Consider the following 13,840-nt stretch of genomic DNA (forward strand, 5'->3'; position numbering starts at 1 on the left):
GAGTCTCTAAATAATATAAATCATATTATTGACTACATCTTGGAATGGAGCATTAACAGGAAGGAGCAGGAGGGAAAGAATGTGTCCCTCTGTTAGTCTGAATTGTGGGTATACAGGTTTATACATATGTAAATTTACACTTTAGTTTACCTATGTTAACATTCACTTAACATTTGAATAGGTTAGATTGTTTTCCAAAGCTGTAAGGAGGCATCTGAGGAAACCAAAGGAGGAAAAGTTTATTTGGGGTCACATGTTCTCAGGTTTCAGTCTATGATCACCTGGCTCTGTTTTCTTGGGCCTGAAAGAGTTCAGAAAAACATATACCCTCCAGAGTCACATTGATGTACAGCATTTGGCAAAGGAAGTTGCTCATCTCATGATGGTCATGGAGAAAGAGAAGCAGAGGAGAGTTCAGAAAAAGATTTACCCTCCAAAGTCAAGTCCCTAGTAACTTTGTCTAACGTGACACACCTCCTAATAGCCTATTCAGCTTTGAACTTGTCAAATGGATCCAGCACCACCAGTTGGAGGTATTAGGATAGAGTATGTAGCCCATTCTTGGTCCAGCACCACCAGTTGGGGACCAGGCCTTCAACACATCAACATATAAGCTTATAGAATGCACTTCATGTTTAGAACATAACATGTATTTTCATTGCATGTAAGATATACCTAAATAATTGTCGTTCAGGGGAGGGAGGACTGGTACTGGGGCTAGAACTCAAGGCCTGGGTACTTTTCCATAGCTAATTTGTTCAATACTGGCTCTCTGGCACTTAAACTATTGCTCTACTTTCAATGTTTTGGAGGTTGATTAAAGATAGAGTCTCACAGACTTTCCTGCATGAGATGCCTTTGAACTGTAAACCTCAGATCTCAGCCTCCTGAATAGCTAGAAGTACAGGCATGAGCCAGTGGCATCTGGCATAATTGCTTTTAAAATAAAAGTAAATACCTGTTTATAGATGAATCCAGGAATATACCGTGCAATCAACATAGATTTCTTCTTTACTCTGTTCCAGAATGCACTTAAAATACTAAGTTATATCAACTTAATTCTCACAACAACCTTATGAGTCTTTGCTCCACTGAGGCCAGGTTTCTATCTGTAAAGTAGAAATGCCAATAGTACAGTGAAGTAATGACTAATTAAATTAAAATTATTCTGGAAGTCTTTCTGGAGCTTAGCAAATTTGAATTTGTCTTGAGGGCAATTGTTTATTGGCCAATGACACATGGTTGCAGATTTAGAGAAAATTTCCCCGGTCACTGAGGAAATAGATTTAAAGGGCAAGAGTAGGATTAGGGTAACTGATTGGGACACTCTGCAATTGTCCAGGAAAGGGTTAATAGGATGGAAAGAAAGGGTAGACTGCCAAAACTATGGTTGCATGTGGAAAGAAAGAGGAGTTCAACTCATTGGTATGCAGGAAGGCCCAAAGCATCCCAAGCACTGAGGAATTACAATGGGGTTCCAGGAGCATTCCTAGTGTCAGCCTACCAGGGAGTCACCAAAGATGATGGAGTAGGAACAGCATCAGAAGTGACAATCCCACATCTGCAGTGCCCCAAACTCCCCTCTAAAGCTTTAATCATAATCAGTTGATTCTAAATGGCTGCTCAACTGTCTGTTCTGTGTAAGACCACAACTTCCAATCTAAGTCGAAAGATTTGGCAGATTTAACTCTAGCATAGCCATCATACTTGGAGACAAATGCAGTGGGAGATTTACTCCGGGTTGCCCTAGGCTGTACCAAAGTAGAGAGAAACACAGCAACCTAAGCCCACCAATAGACATCGGGACATTTTGCATGTACAAAACAGAATCTTATCAGTGCTCTTGGAGATGGGGGGTTAGCAAACATTTCCCCCTCTCCACAGCAGGAACCAAGATCCCAGGCCTTGCATGGATCCTGAGTAGAACTATCAAAGATGGGCCTGGAGGCTTCCATTCTTTCTGGTTGGAGCCCTTATTGTTGGGGCCGTGTTGAGAACTTGAGAAGCTCAAGTCCTCATGTACTCCAGAAATTATGAATCACAAGGCTATCTTTAATGGTGAAGGTGCTTTCCTCCATTTTCAATAGGAGCCTGGGATGGCTCCCATACTTGTTGCCTCATGCCTGACCTTTCCCTGGAACAGGAGCATGCCTCATTACAAGCAATATTTCCTTGTATACATCTTAGTCACAGCAGGAATTTGGGTCCAAATTTTCATTCCTAGTGCAATTTGGGTCTTATTTTTTTCAATCTTTATATGTGACATGTGTAACATGTATTTCAAACCACAAGTTGAAGATTCTGTGATTTATTTTGCCTGCAAACTTTCTAAAAAATGTCACATACTAATACAACAGAATAGTTAGGATAACAGATAAAACCCACACTTTTCTTTGTAGACAGAAACATTTGACAAAGTCTAATATTCTTTTCTAATAAAAATAGTCCAGATAAGAGTAGCATGGACCTTTCTGAACCTGAAGCAGGTTTCTATGAAGAAAAATTACAGTAGCATCATATGTAATCATGAACAAATTAAGTTTTCCCCCAAACTCAGGAACAGGCAAGGATGCTTTTATCCAACATGTTCCAAGATGGTCTAGTGAAGAAATTGGGAAGAAAATGACGTAAAGGCATCCTGTTTATATAGCTAGAAGCAAAATGGTCTCTTCGTGCAGATGATATGAATATGTATATAGAAAATTTTAAGGAATCTATCACAATACGATTCAAGTTAATAAATGCCACAAAATTACAGTCAACACACACACAAATCAGTTGTATTTCTTTATGATAACAATGAGCCATTTGCAATAGCATCAGAAAGAATAAAATACTTAGAAATAAACTGAAGACAAAAAGAGCAAAACATAAATCTCCAAACTACAATGCAGGATAGAGGTACAAACCACATGAATAATACTGATATGATCTTTCACGGTTTTTCTCATATTTCTTTGTGCTGATAAAAAAGAAGCACATTATATTCAATTGGAACCATTTTTGTGTCTTATTTAGTGACATTGAAGATATTTACAATATTATGAAACTATAACTATTTCCAAGACCTTTCACTAAGTAGAGAATTTAATCATTAAGCATTAACTCATCATTTTCTTCTCCAGTGTTTAGTAACGTTGAAACCATTTTCTGTCTCCATGCATTTCCCTATTAGAAATATTTCATGCACAGAGTCAGATGATATGTACTTTATCATATAGCTTACTTAGACTTACATAATGTTGGTGATATTTAGTCAGACTGTATCATGTAATAGTCAAGTGACTATTTTCACCATTGAATGGACTAGTAACTCTTCCCAAAAATTGTTTAGCTATAATGTATATGTTTTTCCTGGACCTCAATTTATTTCATTAGTCTGCATGTTTATTCTTACATTAGTTACACACTATTTTGCTGAGTGCAAATTGACAGAAGTTTTGAAAGTGTGAGTTCTCTAAGTTTGCTCTTCATTTGCTGTTTGAGGTCCCTTGAAATTCCAGTTGAAGTTGAGGGTTAACTTTTCTATGTCTTCAAAACTCATTGTTGAATTTGCAGTAGAGATTATTGAATCTGGAGATTGATTTGAGTAGAATTGCCATATTAACAGTATTGTCTTCCTAGCAATTAACATGAAATATCTTTCAATGTAGTAATTGTCTTTAATTTCTTTATACAATATTTTGCAGTTTTCAGTACATATGTCTTTTATTTTCCTGTTAAATTTATTTCTACTTTTTAGTTTTTAGATGCTATTGTAAGTGAAATTATTTTCCTGAGTTCCTCTTTGAATTATTAATTGCTGTTGTTTAGCAACACAGTTGGTTTCTATGATTTTATATCTTGCACTTTACTTCATATATATGTATACATACATGTATGCACATCCATATACATATACACACATGAATACGCATATACACATTTATGTGTACATATATACATATATATAGAGAGAAAAACATGGGAATGTGGAGGGTAGAGGATAAGAGAATGTTGAGGGGTAAATAATACTGACATACATTGTGTATTATACTCAATAATATTGAAATACATTGTGCCTATACATGAAGATGACATAAGGAAAGTCACTAAAGTCTATTGGATCAGAGAGGAGTAGGAAAACTAAAGAAAGAAATAGAAGCCTTAGAACCTATTGATTAAGTGGTTATTCCTGTTTCACTCTTAGAACTCTAGTCTTTTTTCATAGAACAGTCACTACTTCCTTCTCTCCTGCTTTTCACATTTATTGAGTATTAGATATTGCAGGTGGGTTGACTTTCTCCTGTGACCTGTGGCCTATTGGACCATAATATTCATCAGTCTCCATTTCCATGTCCTGTTTACTTGTCTCTCTCCATCACAAGATTGCAAGGTCTTGGAAGTGGTGCTATGGCTTAAGTGGTAGAGCAGTAGCCTTGAACAAAAGAAGATTAGGAACAGTGCCCAGGCCCTGCGTTCAAACCCCATGAGTAAGATTTTAAAAAAGGGAAAATAGATTACAAGTCCATGAAACCAGGAACTTTCACATGTTTTTCCCCCAGTGCCTGGCTGTTGTTCCATCTCTATGTGTGCAAGCATGCATGTGCAAGTGTGTGTGTGTGTGTGTGTGTGTGTGTGCGTGCACACACTTCCTTGTTACTGCTCTTCTAAAAAGTATAAGACTCCGAGATATGAAATCTGTGACAAGGTTCAGTATAAACACACATTGTAAGAATGACTTGACCTAATGTTATGTTCTTCTTATCTCCTCTTTATTGCTTATCTAACAAATTTAAGAATAATGAACATGCATTAAACGATACTATTCACACTGTGAAATCATAAAAGCCATTAACTGTTAGCTGAATAAGTTTCAGTATGTTCATCCAGTGGAAGATCATTCAGCTACAAAAAGGAGAGAAGTACTGAAACATGCACAGCATGAATGAACCTTGAAAACATCATGCTGAGTGGAAAAAAAGACACCTGAGGTTATATATTGCCTGACTCCTTTCATGTGAAATGCTGGCAATATTCAAATTCAGACAGAAATCATATGGGGGTAATGAAGGCAGAATGGAGAATGATTCCTTGAATGGATACAGGGTGAAGATGGTGTTCTAAACCCCACAGTGTTGGTTATGCCACAATATTATGGATTCAGTAAAAGCCACCTACTTAACTGTAATCTTCAAAGTTATTAAAATTTAGTGTTGTGTATAACTAGCCCTGAAACTTATTTTGTGCCACTATTCTGACTGCTGTACAAGGTTCTTTAACATTTAGAGTCTGCTGGGTCTCTTGATATCATCCTTTTATCTTACTTTACGAGGTGAGGGGATCTTATATAAGTTCACTTCACTTCTCCATCTCTGCTAGCATATCTGAGAAAGTGAGGGAAAGAATTGCTGTTCCATCTATCTTCCAAAAGGCATGGTTAGCTTTCCAACAGATGTTTTTATATTCATCTCCTTGGGATAGGAGCAGAATGTCTTCCCAGAGATCTCCTGCTATTGATAACAGTCTTAGGATGGTCTGATTCAACAAGGTCAGCAAACGAGCAAATGGATTTTGGGTTTTTTCATTTGCTAATAGGAGTTTGAACTACCATGCTACCTTCCTATAATCCCTAAACCTTGGCATTTCAAATACACAGGGATAGATCAGTCCAAACACATAGAATGGTCACTTGAGCATAGCAAAGGGTAACATGTTCCAGCCTAAGTGAGTAACAGCATCATTGGACAGTGTCCTCAGGCAGTCACAGCTGGGAAGCCAGCGAGACTGAGAATGGGACTACTTCCTTGATCTCACACTGAACCATCAAGACAAGCCATGGAGCCCAAATCAGCAGGGAGTGGAGTGTACTCAAAGTTGGTTTGGGAAAGAATCAGGTCCAGCATGAGTCACAGTGGTAGAATCAGAGTCATTCTGACCGTTACAATACTGGAATACTATCCCTATTACAAGAGAAGACCAGTAGTCTCTTTTAATGTAGAATCTGCTTTCAGGAAATTTGGATTTCTGTAAATGAGCTCACACCAATGCTCTGTCCCCAACTTATGTAACATCTTGGGTCATCTGTATTGCTCCAAGTGGCTTGTATGCTCATTGTCACCTATTCTAAGTCTCCAAAGCATCTAGATTATTCGTCTAGATGATGATGGTGATAATGATGGGATGAAAATACCACTTCTGCTAACAGCCCCTGTTTTCGGGCATCTTTTGAGCATCCTGTGAATTGTATATTAGATTCTCATAGTAAAAGTATGTGGCAGGAAATGATTTGGATCACAGAAGCAATTTTCGCAAGGACTTTGGCTAGTCAGAATCACAGTTGAGGAAACCTTGAGCCATTTCATTCCATTGTCTTGGTCCCTCTACTATGCTTCATACTTTCTTTTTCCTTCTCTGCTGGTTATTTCAGATTTCTAGGTCATTTTTTTTGTCAGTTGAGGGGCCTGAATTCTGGGCTTGGGCACTGTCCGTCAGCGATTCAGCTCAAGGCTAGTGCTCTACCATTTAGCCACAGTGCCACTTCTGGCTTTTTTCTCTGCTTATATGGTGCTGAGGAACCGAACCCAGGGCCTCACGCATGTGAGACAAACGCTCTACCACTGAGCCATTGTCCCAGCCCATCTAGGTCATTTTTTAATGTGTGTACTATACTGGAATGTGAGCTCAAGAACTGCTCTTAGCCTTCCCCATTCCAGCCAGGTGCCCTTACCACTTGATCCAATCCCCACTTCTGTATATTTGGTAGTTAATTGGAGGTAAGAGTCTCGTGGACTTTCCTGAACAGTGATCTCAGCCTCTTGAGTACCTGGGATTACAGGGGTGAACCAGCTGTGCTTGGCCTTCTAAGTCATTTTGCTACCTTGATAGGAGAGACTAGATGACCTTTGCTTGCATGCTGGGCTAATTGAAGTCCAAAGCCCAAATCCATGCCCCAGGATGAGCTTCTAGATTTTCTCCAGTGGCTCAAGACCTGAAACTTAAGAGGGTATCCCCAATCTTCCTTTCAGTAGTATTGATTACTGGACAAATTCACAAACTGCTACCAACCAACAGGAGCCATCCATGCACCCTCCCTTCTTTCTAGACTTACAGCTAAAGAAAGTATGAAATACAGTCCCTGAACAGTTCACAGTGACTCTTCACAAATGAGGTCATAGGTGGGGGGATTGGAGCCCGAGAGGCTTTCTGAGGCCTCTACCAAGAGACTGGTGAAAGGTAATGAATTACTAAACTGGGGCAGTGTCTAGTCCCATGAGAATGGAATGATGGAGTCCATCCAGTAGGAACCAGAAATTTACAAATAGGCCCCTGATCTGTACCCATTCCTCTTGCTGTTCCTCTTTGCCTATGGGGATGCCACCTCCATATCTGCACCTTAAAACCTGTACTGCCTGCTCAATTCCACCTCAAATGCTACCTCTCTAGGTGCTACTCTTATATTGTTGCTGTCTTTTGCTCTGTACAGGAGAACCTGCCCTACTTTGCATGCTTTTCCCCTAGTGTCTCTCACCTTACCCCAACATTAACATCCCCAGAATACATCTCGTAGACCTTTGCAGGGCTAGGAGAACCTTGAGACTCACACATTACTCATTGCAGCATCAGACTACTCCACTCTGGGACTGGCATGGAGTAAAAGCCCAATAAATACTCATTGACTTAAATGCTTTGAATATCATTTGGAAGCTGGCACACATCCCCTGCTCTCTACAGGCCTACTGAGTTTTGGCCAAGAAGGAAAGGAAGCATTTGCTCTTCCTGAGATGACTACTGACTGCTGCTGCTTCTCTGACTATTGTCCCGAGCATGCAGGAAAGGAATCTGCCTCCTCCCTCAGTTCAACATCAGCCTGCTTAGCTGGTGGGCCTGGCCTTCACCTGTCCACCATGGTTTTCCTAACTACTCTATCATGAGGATTGAGAGCAAAATGTCAGTTAAAGGAATCTTCAGTTTGGAAAAGTGATCTAAAAAGAACATGGTTAAACAAGAGATAGGAAGGGGAAATGGTGGAAGGGGCACAGGGAGGAGAAATAAAAGCAAATAAAAGTCTGAAGGCTATGAAAATCATGCAGACATCCAGACTTATTCATACCCCTAAGGCTTTCAATTTGATTTAGCTGAAAAATTCTTCTGCATAGGATGGTGGGATCAATGGGTGGAACAGATATAAACCAGCCGGTTTAAGCTACTTTTTACCTTTCTACTCCAGGACTTTTGTTTGAGACCTCTCCAGAACCAGGTGGAAGAAGGACGTTTCAAATGTAGATAGTGGCCCCTCCCACTCATGTCCAGTAGGTGGAGACAACAAAGGGGGAAGGCATTAGCCCAGGAAGCTAGAGGTCCAGGCTTCTGTACGCATTCTATTGAATGCACTTTTGCAGTGAGTAAATCCCCCGACATGCTGTGTTTCTTTATCAGGAAATTGATTACAGATTATTTTAACATATTCATGTTAAAAATGGATAGTTTGTATTTTTGACCAACATCTTCCCATTTCCTTCTGCCCCTTTCTCAGCCCTGGCAACCATTCTCTGCTTTTACAAGAATGGCAGTGACTTTTTAAGAATGATCATATGAACTTAGAAAAATGTTCTCCAAATTCATCCATGTTGCTGCAAAGGGTAAGATTTCCTCTTTTATGTTCAAATATTATTGCATTCATACATACTGGAATTTTTATCCATTCATATATTGGTCAGGTTGATTCTACACATTGGTTATTATAATACTATACTGAATATGAGAATGAAAATATCTGTGCTAAATTCAAATTTTGTTTCCTTTAAATATATCACCTAAGGCAAGATTACTGGATCACAAGGTAGTTTTGTTTTAAAAAATTAGTTCAATTAGTATCATTTTGTATGTTCATATGTACATAGCTATTGACCTATTGTGATCCTCTGCTAGGACTATGCTAGACAAATACTAATTATTACAAATGAGGGAAACCTTGGACCCTTTGTTTCTTTGGGTCTGGCTTAGTTCACTTAATATTTTTTCCAACTCTTTCCATTTCCTTACAGTTGGAGTGATGTCATTCTTCCTTATGGGAGGATATAATTCCATTAGATAGATAGATAGATAAATAGATAGATTTGTATATATATATATATATATATATATCACATTTTCTTGATCCATGCATCTACTGCAGGGCATCTGGGTTGGTTCCATAGCTTAGCTATGGTAAATAATGCTGCAATAAACATAGTTGTGCTGGTAGCTTTAGTGTGGTCTTGTTTGTGGTCATTTGGGTAAATGCCCAAAAGTGGGATTGCTGGGTCATAGGGGAGTTCTATGTGTAGTCTTTTGACTTTCTAGAGTGGTTGCACCAGTTGAATTGATACTTATAAAAGGTGATATATAAGTATCAGAAACCATGAAACTATCACAGGAAGGGGTAGGGGAAACACTAGGGATCTAGGCACAGATTGAAACTTTCTAAGTAAAGATCCAGAAACACAACATATCAAAGAAACTCAATGGATGAATGGATCAAGAAGATGTGATTATATATATATATATATATATATATACATATACATATATATATATATACACACACACACACACATATATATATATATATATACACACACACACACACACACACACAATGGAAATTCTAGTCATCCTTCAGAAAGAATGATATAATGAAATGGAAACACTTGGAAAACTTATATTTTGTGAAGTAAGCCAGACCCAGAGAAACACAGGATGCATGGTTTTCCTCATTTGTGGTAGCTAGACTGTGCCCATAAATCTAGAAGTAAACACACTGGATGAGAAGGAATATGTTATAAGTAAATTAACAGAGTTAGAATGGACTCTATGGAGAATGCAAATAGTATAATTCTTTAGAAAGACTAAGCCAAACCCAATAAAATAATTAGGAAAAATGGGTACTGGCAAGAGAGGAGACTGAGGCCAAGGGGAGAGGGGGAGAAGAATGAAGGAGGAAGGGGGAAGAATGCAAGCAAGAATGCATTATATACACCATAGAATTGAGAAAAGGGAAGGGGTGGGTGGAAGTGGGTGGCGATGTTGAAGTGTGCAGATCAGGATGCATTGTATACATGAATTGCTAGGTTATATGGCAAAAAGTTTGATATGTATTCTAAAAATTACAAAATGTGAGGTAAGGGGTGTGTTGGGAGGGGTGGGTGAGGATGTTGAAAGGGTAACATTGATGCACTGTATTCACAACCTGCTTTGTTCAACGGCAACTCCTTTGTACAAGTACTTAAAGATTACTATTCAGAAAGGACAAATATTTCATACAAAAGTAATAATAAAGAAGTGAGTCAGTGAGAAAAAATATTTACAACAGAATTTTTTGAGCAGCCTAGATACCATTGTCTATAGTGGCTTTATTAGGTTACATTCCTACCAACAGGGTGCAAGAGTTCCCTTTTTTGCTCTTGGCTGACATTCTACCATTTGAATCACATCCAGCCCTACTTGTTGCTATTTATTTTGGAGATGGAGTACCTTGGACTTTTCTGCCTGGAGTGGCTTTAAACAGTGATCCTCCATGTTTCAGTCTACTGAATAGCTGTGATTACAGGCATGAGCCAGTGCCCATCTCCAGTAGTCGTTCTGATGTTAGCAGTTGTTGCCAGATGAACTGATAACTTGCTGTGGCTATGGCTTGAACTTCCTAGATAATTGCTATGGTAAGCCTAATTTTATACACCTGTTGGTCATTTTACCCCACAAATACTTAATATGGTACATACAAATATAAAATTGTACATATTTGGTAGGGTACTCTGATGGTTCGATTCATGTATTGCATTGTATAATAGCACAAATAAGTTTAACACACCTGCCTCACCAATTGTTCATGGTGAGACCATTTAAAATCTTTCTCTTCTTCCAACTTTTTGAATGTTCAGTACATTATTGTTATCTAGTCAAGCCTGCTATGTGACAGTACACTAGAACTTTGTGCTCCTTCCTATAGCTGAGTACCCATTGGCTAAACTCTCCCTTCCCTCCCTGTATCTCTACAAATGACCATTTTACTTTCAACTTCTGTCACATGAACTTTTTCAGATTCCATCTGAGTAAGGTCATGTAGTATTTGTCTTCCTGTGCCTGGCTTCTTTCACCTAATGGAATGATCTACAGTTCCATCCACATTGTCACAAACAACAGGAATTGTTTAATGGCTCAATCCTATTCCATCATGTATATGTAGCACATTTCCTTTATTGGTTTATCCTCTGATGTGCATTGGTTGTTTCCATTGCTTGACTATTGTGAATAGTGATGCTATAAATATGGACTGTCTCTGTGACTTTGATTTCATTTATTTTGAATATACTGGTATGTTAGAAACCTGGCTTGAGTGGAAGTCAGATAGACAGATAATCCAAGGATCGTGTTTTGATTTTTGGAAGACTTTGCATCCACTTCCCTAAAACTACTAATTTACAATCCCACCAAAAATGTTCAAAAGCTCCCTTTTCTCCACTTCTAATCTTCAGTCTTTTTTTTTTGCCAGTCCTAGGGCTTGAACTCAGGGCCTGACTACTATCCCTGAGCTTCTTTTGCTCAAGGCTAACACGCTACTACTTGAGTCATAGCACCACTTCTGCCTTTTTCTGTTTAAGTAGTACTGAGGAATTGAACCCTGGGCTTCATGTATGCTAGGCACACACTCTATCGCTAAGTCACATTCCTGACTCATCTTTTTTTTTTTTTTCGTTGGTGGTGGGGCTTGAATTCTGGGCTTCAGTGCTGTCCATGTGCTCTACCACTTGAGCTACAGCGCCACTTCTGGTTTTCTAGTGGTTTATTGGAGATAAAAGTCTCACGGAGTTTCCTGCCCAGGCTGGCTTTGAACCATGATCCTCAGATCTCTGCCTCCTGAGTAGCTAGGATTACAGGCGTGAGCCACCGGTGCCCGGCATTCCTGACTCATCTTTAGTCTTTTCTGTATTAGCAGTTCTTACTGGGGTGAGATGATATCATTGTGGTTTTGATTTTCATTTCCTAATAATTGCTTTGTTGATCATTGCTATGTATCTCTTGGCTATGTGTATGTCTTCATCTTTAGAAAATAACTAGTCAAGTCCTTTCACCATTTTTAAAAATCAGAAATTTGTTGTTACTTTCTTTTTGGCTTTATCTTGCTATTTAGTTTTGCAGGTTCTTTGAATGTTTTGGATAGCAACCTCTCATCAGATATGTGTCTCTGGAATTTTCACCCAGTGCTTCACTCATTAGATGGTGGCAAAGAAAATAAAAGGAGGGAGAGGGCAGAAGATATGTAGTATGGGTGTGTCCAAATATACCATGTGCCTAATTCCTGCCAAGGACTGGAGTACAGGTAGACAGCATAATAAAGTTCTTTTTTGGCGGGGGCGGGTCCAGTCGTGGGGCCTGAACTCTGGGCCTGGGCGCTGTCCCTCAGCTCTTCAGCTCAAGGCTAGCGCTCTACCACTTGAGCCACAGCAACACTTCTGGCTTTTTTCTTTTTTCTTATGTGGTGCTGAGGAATTGAACCCAGGGTCTTATGCATGCAAGGCAAGTGCTCTACCACTGGGCCACCTTCCCAGCCCCATAATAGTTAAGTTCTGTGGATTCCATGCGTCCTCACAGATCAGACATAAATCTATGCAAATGGACATAGTAACTTTGGGAGGGTTTCCACCCAAAATAATTGTGGGCCCCACATCATGAGCATAATTTCTACTGTCTATAGGAGTGTCATTGATATGGCAACCCAAATGTAAATACACCTTTCTCTGTTATGGGTCTTCTTAATCTACTGCCAGTTGATCCAGTTGTTGCTGATATCAGTAGTTTATTTCTTTATCTTGCTGAGTAGTATGCCACATACTTGTGGATATAGCAAAATTTATCTGTACACCAGTTGATGGACACCTAGATCACTTCAAAATAATGCCTCTGTGAACATATCCAAACCAGTTTTTGTGTGCCCATATGTATTTATGTATTTATCTTTCTTGAGTAAATTTGTACAATTTGAAATTACTGACTTTTGTAATATATATGATTATGTTCTTTTAAACAATCTCATCGCTTATGACTGGACAAGGGGGTTATATCTAGATTGAGGCTCTTAGGAATAAATTGCATACATACACATTTACATTTTTCTGTGGCAAAAATCTGCAAGTAAAATTCCTGTCAATTATTGTAAATGTATATCAAATATTGTGAGAAAGTTCATTTTTTTAAAAATGCCTGTAGCACTACATTTGTAATGCAATTCAGGAAAGTTCTAGTTTTTTGTGTGAATTGTTTTGGTATCGGGATTTATTTTGAACACTGTATCTTTTATTTTGTGCGTGAATGGTATTTTCTGATATTAATTTGCATTTTTCTAATGACTAATGACAATAAGTATATTTTCAAGTACTTATAGATTATTCATACATCTTTGAGAAATGAGTTCTTTAAATCTTTTGTCGATTTATAATTGAATTGCTTTTCTTAGTATTCTGGACTGTAAGAGTTCTTTATGAGATCTAGGTAAAACTATGCATGAAATGCATGCTTTTTCTTTTCATTTTGTTTTCTTTTTTATTTTTTTAATTTTTTATTTTTTGTGAACATACTGTACAGAGGGGTTACAATTACATGGGCAAGATAATGAGTACATTTCTTATCAAACATTGCAGCCTCCTCCTTTGTTTACCCTTCACATCCCTTCGCAGCCTCCCCCCTCCCACCCAATCCTCCCCCCCCCCAACCCAAGTTGTAAAGTTCATTTTCGACATGACAACTTGTACTTCTCATTGTTGCAACAGGTCCACCTGTATCCTTAAACGACTTGTTTTTCCCCATCTCCTCCACAAGTTAT

This window comes from Dipodomys ordii, unplaced genomic scaffold (genome assembly GCF_000151885.1).
Source record: "Dipodomys ordii isolate 6190 unplaced genomic scaffold, Dord_2.0 Scaffold89, whole genome shotgun sequence".
NCBI lineage: Eukaryota > Metazoa > Chordata > Mammalia > Rodentia > Heteromyidae > Dipodomys > Dipodomys ordii.